Source organism: Camelus ferus, chromosome 24 (genome assembly GCF_009834535.1).
Source record: "Camelus ferus isolate YT-003-E chromosome 24, BCGSAC_Cfer_1.0, whole genome shotgun sequence".
Classification (NCBI taxonomy): domain Eukaryota; kingdom Metazoa; phylum Chordata; class Mammalia; order Artiodactyla; family Camelidae; genus Camelus; species Camelus ferus.
Window position 1 is genome coordinate 5,769,239 of NC_045719.1, and position 12,092 is coordinate 5,781,330.

The 12,092-nt window shown below is 39.4% G+C and overlaps 1 non-coding gene across 1 annotated transcript; it reads left to right on the forward strand.

The window, feature by feature from the left end:
* The first annotated feature begins 6,756 nt into the window (after positions 1 to 6,756).
* Positions 6,757 to 6,863, forward strand: LOC116659693. The gene has a single exon (XR_004315061.1). It is a non-coding gene; the product is annotated as a U6 spliceosomal RNA (small nuclear RNA).
* Positions 6,864 to 12,092: the final 5,229 nt, after the last annotated feature.

Below are 12,092 nucleotides of genomic sequence, written 5' to 3' on the forward strand. Positions count from 1 at the left end.
TACCTAGAGGGGATTTGAACTCAGGGGCACAAAGCAAAAAGATAATAATTGTTGAGCAGGGCCTTGACTCTCTTTATTCTCAACGCCCTGTATCCGTGTTGTGTTTATGAAACCCTTAATTGAAATGACCTCATTTAATCCCCAAACTAGTAAGGTAGGCTATTATTTTTCCCTAAAGTCAAGATAACTTAACACATCCAAATGTAACAAAGCTAAAAGGATAAAGCCAAGTACTGGACATAAATGACCTGGCTTTAAATCCTGTGCTCTTCTCAGGCACAGTTTGGTGGAAAGGCGGGTGGACGTGGAAGGCAGTGTAAGGCAGAGACTGACCCCAGATTCTGACACCAGCGCCACCTGGACACCTGCAGTTTGCTCTAAAACCTGTCTCTTCTCTGAAATCTGCCTGGAGTTTTACAAAAGGTTCTCTTCCAATTCGCCTGCTTTTTGTGTTTTCCTATCCTCTTTTTTTTTTTTTTTTAATTACAAAAAAAATGGGTGGGTGGGAGGCTGTTCTCAAAAACCAAAGCAGGAAAGAGGTATACAAAAGGAAATAGAAAAGACCACTTCGCTGAGCCCTTCACTCTCCATATGCACATATGTATACCACATGCCAAGGGAAGGGATTTATCACTGCTATTTGTTGTTTTCAAGTCCGCTCTCCCCTCAGTGGTCCTGCAGCACCAGCTGCTTGTCTGCCTGTTTCTCACCAGTCAACGTTTGTCCTGAATGTCAGCTTCTCAGCGGAGTCTTCTGTGACCACCTGACCTAAATTTAGTGGCACCAATGCCACTATTTTGTTCAGGGTTTCTCAACCACAGGCTGTTTGGGGCTGGATAATTCTCTGTTGTGGGGACTGCCCTGTGCATTGTAGGATGTTTACTAGCATCCCTGGTGGCTAACCAGTTCTTGCCAGTAACACCTTCCCCCCAAGTTGTGACAAACAAACAAACAAAAGCTCCAGACGGGGCCAGATGTCCTCCAGAGGGGACGGAAATGGGAGGGGGGACACCTCTGGTTGAGAACCACAAGTCTAACTCAACCCTTTCTTTCTTTCTTCTGTAACACCACGAATTTTAGTTCTTTTGTTTATTTGACTCTCATGTGTTTGTTTTCCTTCGATTCTCCCACAAAACGTGTGCTCATGATTAAATCTTCATGCACAGTGCCTCATACATCGTAGGTACCCAATAAATATTTATCAAACAAAATAATGCATGAAAATGAGACTGTAAGAATCATTAATAATAATATAATCAGCTATTGTATATAGCATGCCAGGCAGTGTGTAAATAAATACTTTACATATTTTATCTTATTTATTCCTGAAAACATTCTAAGAAGCACCCGTTATTATCCTCAGCCATCAGATGAAAAGGAAGGGGAGTGAAATAATTTGTCCTGCCGTTCTGACCCCTGGTCCATGATCCAAGCGATAATGATATTCTGCAGTTTGCTTTTTTTCATTTATGTAAGTTCCTTTAGTGCTAAGCATTTAAATAGTGTATAATTTGTAACTAAGCACAAAAAGATAATGCAACTTATTTGAAGTGTTTAACAACGGATAGAACAGAGGCACCAACCAGTGCCAAGGAGCTCTTTCTGACTGTAAACTTGGGCAGAAAGAACCAGTGGGTCTCAGCACAATGTCAGCTGTGTGCAGGTCTTTGGGGGCTTGTGTGAATGTATCTGTAGGAGTCCTCAGAAGGTGGACTAGCTGGGTCAAAGGTACACACGTTCAGAATTTTCAGATATTGCCAAATCCCCCTCCAAATCATTTCATCTATTCAAAATCCCACCAAAGGTACATGAGAAAACCTCCTTCTCTACACCCATGCTAACCAGTGCTGCATATTCTCAGTCAATTTCATACTCATCAATCTCTTAGGCAAATAAATGACAATTTTTTTTAAGGTTCACATTTCTTTGAGAAGGTGAGCACATTTTGGGGGCTTTTGTGTATTTATTTATTTATTTTTACCTATCCATCACCTTTGTCAAGTTTTCTGTTGTGCTGTTTTTTCTCCTCTTTTTCAAATGGTAAGTAAGAACAAGCTTGTTTTTGTATTAGCCCGGAAGTTCATTTGACAGAGAACTAAAGGAATAGGGTTAGGTGGACCAATAATGAATGCTGAGAGGTGATGTGTCCTGATTTAAAAAAAATACACACACACACACACACAAACACACTTACATACATTGTTTGGAATAAGTACCATGTTTATGAGGTAAAACTAAGACCTCCAGAATACTGTACTAGTTTTTAATTTAGTCCTTTTCTCCTGTTTCCATCAAAGGGTTAATCCACCCATATGTTTCCACTTATCAGCATTACCTCCTCCCAAAGCTGTAGAGGAGCTATTTATAAAGCAATAAAACGATGAATATCTAGGAATAAAATTAACAAGAAATATGTGCAAGTTTTATGAAGAAAACTTTAAAACCCTACTGAGGGACATAAAGGAAGACTTAAGTAAAATAAAAGATATAATTTATCCTTTCCAGCAAGATTCGATAGGGAAAGCATAAAGATGTTTATCTTTCCCAAATCAATCTTTAAATTCAAAGCAATTTCTATTAAAATACCAACAGGATTTCTTTTTTAATTGCTAGAGTTCATCAAAATTAAACATCTCACAACAGCCAGGGAAATTCTGAAAGATGTGTTGGGGGTGGGGGGAGGGCAGAGGAAGCCCCTTCAAATATTAAAGTGTGTTTTCAAGTTGGTAAAAATTAAAACGCAAGTATTTTGTACTGAGAATAAATAAAGAGGAAACAAAGAACAATGAGACAGTTGAGAATATGGTAAGGCCATTTAGATTTTGGCCAAGGTGACTTTTCAGATCAGGGCTAAACTAAATTGGGACAACTGACTACCTTTAGTTAAAAATCAAGCTGGATCTCTCACTCCTTTAGCAAAAATAAAATGAATCATCTGAATCAAAGATTGAAATGACAGAGTAATTAAAAACTCACCTCTGCGTGTTCCAGAACAGAGGTTCTCCAGCCTGGGTGTATGTGGCAGCTTTGCCTCCCAGGGGATATGTGACAATGTCTGGAGACATTTTTGGTGATCACAGCTGGAGAGGAGGGAACACTACCGGCATCTAGTGGATAGAGGCCAGGGATGCTGCTGAACGCTTTATGGCCCACAGGACAGACCGCCATAGAAAAATCATCCCGTCCAAAGGGTCAGTCGTGCTGAGGTGGAGACAAGCCATTTCGGAAGGAGGCCTGGATATGATATTGGAGTGGGGAGGGCCTTTCTCATCATGACATGAAATTGAGACACGGTAAAAGATATACATGTGTATAAGCATTTTCTATTTTTAGAAAACTTACATTTGAGGATAAATTCATAACATTTTCAAATGCAAAAAAAAAAAAAAAAACAACTAGGAACAAATACTGGCAGCACATGTCAGGCATAAAAGCCATTTCCTTAACTGATGGAGCGCTCATACAAATCATAGGAAAGAAGAACCCTGTTTTTAAAAAAAAGTCTATAGATAGGCAGTTTAGCAAAAAAAAAAAAAAAAAAAACCAAATAAACAGAAATATGAACCAAAAATAGCATGAAAACTTTATTTTGTGGTCATTACAACAACAAAGTAAATCAGGCTGAGCTGGTATGGGAAGATTAATAATATATATTGATGAGCTGTTTTTAAGCAAGGAATGGAACACTGTTGTATCATCCTTTTTGCAGAAAAATGCTTATGCCTGTATATTTTTCGAATGATATTCAAGGAAACATGAACAATGGCTACCTTTGGAGGAAGAGAAGTGGGGAGGGAACCAGATGTGTGATAAGGAGGTTTTGTTTTCCTTCTATTTTGTGCAAGCCTGAGATGAGAGAAACAGAAAGTGTACAAGATGGAACTGGAGGAGGCAAGGGCCCAGTTTAGACTGGTCATCATCAATTTTATTTTGCTTTCACACATTCCTTCTTCTGAGTTCTTCCTTTGCCTGTGAAGATCTGAGTTTCTGGCCTGTATTATTTTCCTTCTCTCTGAAGAACTTCTTTTCACATTTTCACATCTCTTACAAGGCCATCATCATCAATTTTAATAACTAACAGTCCACAGTAACTGTGGATATAATTCATGCACCAATCCCATTTATGGGACACAGATTTTGTTCTGGTTTGAATGAGAGGGGATTTTCAAAGAGCTTTTGGGAACACCTGAGCCAGGGTCTAAACCAGGACGAGCTGTACCAGGGGGCTTTGGATGCTGGCTCTGAAGTTCAGGAGCTGTGGCTGGTTAATCATTAGCAAGTGTGAATTACCCTCAGTGACACCCTGGGAGGTCATTATTCACTGCTATTTACAAGAAATAGTATCAAAAGCTGTCAAACCATTTACACCATTGAATTGCTTAACCGTTTCTGTAAAACTGGAAAGGTTAATTCTGATGCAAGTAATTTTTATGGAAAATTTGGCCAATATATGTAAAAATAGAGCCAGATGCTTTCCTCAAAAGGAATTAATAAGTGTTATCAATGTATGGATGGAGTCAGCACATCTCCTGAAAGGCCTGGAACATTTAAGTCAAGGCTCTCTTCTACTGGCATGTTTGTACAACGGACAATCTGTTATCTCCCAGAGTGTTTCATCAGGCCTCCACAGGCTGTCGTGCCAAAGCTAAAACAATGATCCCATATTGCCTTAAAAGGGAGGAAAACATACCCACTTCTAAGCTACTTGGATATACTTTATTTTTAAACCTTAGATATATTTTATTTTATTTTTCCAACCCATTTTGGAAGCTCGCCTCAGCAACCCACTTACAGAGCGAATTAGCAGGGCGACATTAACGTCTAAATCAGCCCGCCTCTGTCTCTCCCCTTCTTGTGCTTGGCAACAACTGACGCACACGTCTACGAGCCTGGAATAAATTTTCCTTTTAAAAAACCTTAAAAACAGCCAGATGACCTCAGAAACAAAGGCTTTGTCCTGCCCAGAATGTCTGGTTTTTGTTGTTGTTGTTTGTTTTTGTTTTGTTTTTTTACTTTTTATGACGTAAAAATGTAAATAGATCTACTGGAGATCCTAGCGTGATACCTCCCAGGTCCCGCTCCCCAGCTGTGTCTGCCCGGGGCCAGCCCCTTCACGTCTGGGTCAGCTCTCAGTCCACGCTCTGCCTGGTCAGTAACGCCTTCCTCCCTAGACTAAATGGTTTGTTTACTAAAGGCGCAAAGAACTCCCAGAATTATGCCCTATTGTATTTTCCTTTCTAGCTATTTCTGTTTCTATGGTTAAACATTTTCTTCTTGTCGGAGAGAACAATTACCTTTATCTTGAGATGGGGCTTTAAAGCTTTTAATTCTACTAGCCTCTGTTAGACCAAGAACTGAGGGAAACTTTCTCTTTTGGAAAGTCCTACCCTCAAACATTTGTATCAGTTTCTCCTATTTGAACTTGTCAGACTATGTGCCCTGATTTTTTTTTCTTTTCTTTTCTTTCTCTCTCTTTTTTTTTTTTTTTTTTTTGTTCAGGAAACATGTTCACCAAATCAGTAGCTCACTTTGAGGCCTCTACAAATATTGTTTTACTTTACTGACTAGAGAAAAACATCACTTTAAAAAATTGATGGCTACAAATGACTTTAAGGCAAATTATTTCCTCGTGTGTGTGAGTGTGTATGCGAGAGAGAGAGAGATACAGAGACAGAGACAGAAACAGGAAGACAGACGCACAGACACAGAGAGAAAGAGAGGCATAGGGTGAGGGGGGAGTCAATTCAAAAAGATTTGAAACACCCAGTATGGAGTTATCTTCAGCCAGAACAGCCAGATGGTAACAAAAACAAGTAGGCCTTATTCCCAAGTTTTAAAACATAATGTTCTGACTGTTAGCTTTGAAAAAAGTAGAATCATTGTAGCTCCTCTGACCCCTTTTCCTTCCTTCCTTCCTTTCTTCCTGTCTCTCTCTCTCTCTTTCTAATTTTTGGACACATTATACATCATTGGAAATCACAAATCAGTGATTAGTCCTAAATATTTTATACTTCACAAGAATCCCATTCATTTTTTAAAACTAAGCAAACCAACTGTTCCCAACATGGGGTCTAGATTTCCTGAGCTAGGTACCTTTGCCTTCATCTAATAAAATATGTTCATCCTAGCAGCTTTTTTTACAGGAAAGAATACAGCAAAACCCACCCAAACTTCTGTTGGATTAGTCACTTGTCACCTCTTACTCGTCTGATTACAAAGTGCATTTTCCAAATGGATTAATGATTCTGAAACCACAATCTTTGCCTTCTGCCATTTTTTTTGAGCCTCCAAGAATTCGTAAGACACCCCACCCAAGTCTGCAGTACAAGCCCCTCCATATAACTTTGAAATCCAATTCATAAAATAACCTACCCGTTCTTCACACTAACGATGCTGTTTAGAAAGTTTCCTCTCATGTAACTTAAACACACACTCCCTCTTCCCAAGTCTCCCTCACCTACCCCCAAAATACTTCTTACTGTTTTGCAAACTGTAATCAAATCATTTCTGCTCAGAAAATGCAAAGTCAACTTTAGTCCCGGAAAAAAATAAAAATAAAAACATAGATTTTGTTTGTTGGACTTTGAGTTGTGTTAAGATTTAAGTAAGTTACTGTTAAGGAATCCTTATCTGGTAACAGGTTGTCTAAGCCGGTGAGGCGTGGGAAATACCCACAAAACAAACACTTAAAATACTGGCACGGGAAGCTGACACTCACCCGTCACTGATTAGCTGTGGGATTAGAATCGTCCACCTGTGCTCGCTTCGGCAGCTCATATACTAACATTGGAACGATACAGAGAAGATGAGCATGGCCCCTGCGCGAGGAGGACATGCAAATTCATGAAGCGTTCCATATTTTTAATAGATAAACAAGAATATACTGTATAGCACGGGGAAATATATACAAGATCTTGTGGTAGCTCACAGCGGAAAAAAAATGTGACAATGAATGTATGTATGTTTGTGCATAACTAAAAAATTGTGCTCTCCACTGGAATTTGATACAACATTGTAAAATGACTATAACTCAATAAGAAAATGTTAAAAAAAATAAAATGAAAGAATGCCTCCACCCACCGCCACCACCCCTTCACACAGGGCAGTTGTCCCAGTTATCAACTGTTATCAACCCGAGAAATAAAGCTGAGAAGCTTCAGAGGACATGCAAAAAGAGTTTGTACTCTTTCTTCCGGGATAATGAAACTGAAGTTCTCCTTTCTTTTACTTGAGTCTCTGGATCCATGTTCTAACCTACATCCACCCCAGACCATTCTAGGTCCCTAACGGAAGTCGAATCACACAATATTTGTCCTTCCGAGTTTGGCTTATTTCACTGAGCATAATGTCTTCGAGGTCCCCCCTCGCCACCCACTTATAGCATGTGTCAGAACTTCATTACTTTCTCATTTACCTTTATTTTGGAATTTTTAAAATTTTAATATAATTTCAGTGGTAAGAATAGTACAAAGAAATCCCATGTACTCTTTCTCACCCAGATTCCCCAGATTTGGGTCATCATTTTACATACACACACACATCATTTCCCACGTGATCTTTTTTGCCAAGTTGCAGATGTGTTGCCCCTCAAGCCCTAAACACCTCGCCGTGCGTTTCCTAAGAACAAGGACACACTCTTGCACAATACAAATATCAAAATGAGGAACTAACACTGATAGAATGCGATTACCCAACATACCAACCAGATTCAAATTTTGCTAGTTTTCAAATAATTTCCTTCATAAGAAAGCAGACATTTCTAGACGAAGAACCAGTCTTGGATCCCACGCCGTATTTTGTCAGCACATGTTTCTAGTCTCCTTTAATCCGGAGCTGCCTCTTTGTCGTTCTTGGCCTTGGCATTTTTGAAGGGTTGTTTTACAGAGTGACCCTCACGTGGGCATTGTCTCCAGCTACTTCAGTTGGGCAGGTCTATCACAAAAGTGACAACATACTCTTCTCAGGGTGTCCTATTAGGTGGCAAGTGATTTCAATGCTCACTTGTCCCCTCACTGGCAATGTTACACTTGATTCCTCAATTGAGATGGCCTCTGTTGGTCTTCTCCAGTAAAGAATTGTTATTTTTCCCTTTGTAATTAATAAACATTCAGAACAAGGTAGATGTCCAATTCATAACTTCTACCCTCAATAAAAAAAAAATATATATATATATATATACCTATATATATATATATATATATACACACAAAAAATTCTGTTACTTTAAAATCCATTAATTTTTTTTATACTTTGGTTGTCTCTTTAACCATGCAGGATTTTGTGCATTCGGAAAATAATGGTTCACTGAAGTATGACCATCTTCCAAATGTCACCACATTTCACTGTGCAGTCTCAAAAATTACTTGGTTTAATATCATCTCTGACCCCATTAGAAAAGTCTTTACATATTAGGCACTTGAAAAGCCCACAGTAGTGGATGAACTTTTCCAAAAGTCTAGTTTTGATTTGAACGTTTGACTTTTACCATTAGCAACACACACCATCCTTGCTTTGATTGAAGAGATAGGCCCGCCTCACTCATATCTGAGAAAAAAACTGTCAAATACCCATGTTTGTCAAATACCAAGTATGTCTGTCAGTCGGTCTTTCAAGTAAAAATGGTGTCCCAGGGAAAAGTGGCCCATTCAGCCTGTGACTCAGACAACAGCAGAAATACCTCTCCTTGAGGTCACCGCTCTCCTCTGGGCACATCAGAAGTGCTTCGTGTGTCCTTACTATTCAGTCACATGGGACAGTAAAGACACACTCCAGTTTGATAAAATTACTAATTTTCATTGCTTTATCAAGAATATTTTTTTTTTCCTTTTGGCAGGGGGAGGCAATTAAGTTTATTCATCTGATTATTATTATTTTTAATGGAGGTACTGGGGATTGAACCCAGGACTTCATGCATGCTAAGCATGTGCTCTACCTCTTGAGCTGTATCCCCCCATCAAGAATATTCTTAGAGGAAAGTCTTTTTTTTCTTAAAACCAAGAGTGCGTGCAGTAAAGAGTACTTGTCGCAGCCTTGACTTGTGGGGGCTCCTGCGGTTTTATCCCCACTGCTCTGCACCATCAGTGCAAATGCCACCACTCAGAAAAAAGGCAAATAATGGCTCAGTGCTATTTGGAAAAGAGTTTTGATCTCATGGAGCACCTGAAAGTATCTCAGGGACCCCCAGGTGTGTGTGGACCACATTTTGAGAACTGCTACCATTAATTTTTTTTTGTATTTCCCTTTTTTCACTTAAGAATATATTCTGGAAATCACTCTATATCTGTTTATAGAGATAATTATTATTTTTTAAAATAGTTCCATAGTATTCCACCATATGGATAATACTACAGCTCAATTACTTTCTTATGTTGGGCATTTAAACTGCAATGAGAAGCAATGTTGCAATGAACAATCTCATGCATATGTATTTTCATGCCATTGAAGGTGTATCCTGGGACAACTCCCTAGAAGTGTAATTGCTGTGGTCAAAGACAAACACGTGTATGATTTTGTTGGCTGTTGCCAAATTCCACTTCACAATGGTTGTACCAATTTGCATTTCTACCAGCAATGAACAGGAGTTTCTGTTTCTCCACAGCCTTAGCAACAAAGTATAATACAGAGGATAGACATGTAAATGAATCATATATTAAATGACCATAAGGTACCTGTGAAGCTGACATCAGTCTTCTCTGAGAACTTTGTCCTCCAATATCATTCTGTGGGTTGACTGAAGTAAGTGGACCCTAGTTAAAACTGGGCCAGATTCCCTGTCCCAGGAACTCTAAAATTAGGACTGAGGTCCTAGTCTGTCTCTGTTAGGTAATGATGTAAAAGTTGAGATATGTTTAATCATATTTGGTTATATACCAATCAAAGTCTCGAAAACCAGTTTGCAGAGGCAGAGATGAGAGGACACCTCAGTTCTTGATGGCTCCTCTAATTCCTATTTTAGATCCTATAAGGCGCGGCTGAACTTCCAGCCTTTGGATTACAGTCAAGACTTGTTACTTGTTATTATTCACTGATACTGTTCTTATCACTAATTAGCTACTTACAATAAAAAGAATCACAATTAAGAAAAATTGTTATAATACAGTGAGATAGTACACTTCATCGTAAACCTGGATAAATTAGGTTATGAGCTTGAGTTGCTCTAACAAAGACCCAAATTAACATGAAAAAATTTTATTTCTGTGTCACGGTCTGAACATGAGCCCTCCAGGCTACTTCACTGCTCCACCGTGGCCGCTCCCTTGCCACCCAAGAAGGCTGCTACAGCTCCTACTCCCTATCAACCTCTTGGCCACTGAGAAGTGAGAAGGGAACAAGGGGAGGCATGTCTATGTCTCTTAATAGCCCAAGAATATATGGTATATACGATTTCTCCTCACATCCCGTTAGCTAATACCAAGTTACCTGGTCAAGCCCAGATGCTAAGGAGGCTGAGAAATACAGCCTTTGGCTGAATGGCCATGTGTTGATCTAAAATTCAGGTAATTCTGTTGCCAGAGGAAGAGGGAGAATGCAAACAAAGAAGCATCTGGCAGTCTCAACTACAGTCCACCCCCTGGTCACTCAAATATTTACGCTCACCCTTCTTCCTACATATAAAACACACTTTCCCCTGCTCACGCGAAACAACACAAAGTTTCACCTGGCCACTGCATTCAGTTCAAAGTTTAGGACCTCTAAGTTACATGCATTTCCCTCCATCAGGACCACCTGTGACTCTTTCAAGTGAGCATCTCCTGAAAAACAAGTTATCTGTCCTTCCAACCTCCACCCACCAAAAACATAGTGGTAAATAAGGAACAGGATCACAAAAACACTCTTTCAAAAAAGCAAGGAGAGGGAAACAGCAGTCCTCAGACCACTGCAAGGACGTAACACCCGCTGAGATGAAAGGCTCCCTATCCCGGCAGTGAAGTGTGTTTCTCCATTAGACCTTGGCTCTGCCAAGGAATCTCCTCGTTCATTACCCTCTGTGGCCTTTGGCTTTGCCTCTGGAAGGTTCTTCCAACAATTATCCACTGTAACCACATCTCTGGAGTGTGGTACTGAAGTGTATGATCTCACGTAGGATCGGTTGTGAGGACCTTGGGGACTGCATTAGGGGTTAAAGAATCACAGGATCTTGAAGGATTCTTAGTATGTTTCCGGTATATTTCCTTCTATTCAGTTCCTTGGTCAAGTAACCACAGCCATACATCTTGTCTGGGAAAACTTCTTAAGCCCGAGGAACCTCTTTTATTCACTGGCTGGTACATGGCACAAACCCACGCTTGAAATACTAAGATGGGTACCCTGAGGCCATGTGAAGTAACAGGCTTTGGTTGGAAAGTAACCAAACTTTATTAATCTGTCTGACTCCCATTGTCAGGTAAAGAACACTCAAGAAAGACTTTCCAAAACCTCCTTAATGGAAATGTATTCCATTCCACCCTGCTTTCAAACTGGCTAACTCTTGCCTAGACTCATCTCTCACAGAACTTAGCTAAAGGCAGAAAAAGCAGCCAACATACACAAACATTCAGACTTTTCTCAAGCACTTTTGCGATGGTGCTTTTGATTTCTACCATTTCCTTTTGATTCTTTCTTAGAGCTTCCATCTCTCTGCTTATATTCCCCATCTGTTCTTGCCTGTTGTCTACTTTCTGCATTAGATCTCTTAGCATATTATTCATAGTTATTTTAAATTTCTGGTTGGATAGCTCCAAAATCTTTGCCAAGTTTAGTGGCCTCCTTCAAAATAAGGAAAAGGAAAAGGAGACAAGTGAAATTAATTTTAATAATATATATTACTTAACCTAATAGATTCAAAATATTATCGTTCAACGTGTATTCAATATAAAATTATTAAATTAAAAAAACTTTTGTACTAGGTCTTTGAACACTAGTGTGTATTTTTTTAAATTATAGCACATCTCAGTTAAGACTGGTCACATTTCAAGTTCTCCATGGCCACGTGTGGCTAGTGGCTACCACGTTGGATAGCTCAGGTACAAGAAATCCCTATCGGTGATTCTGAAAGCACAAACACTGTGATGAGACTTTTTGTTTTTTAACTTTCAACGGTGGCAAAAAACATA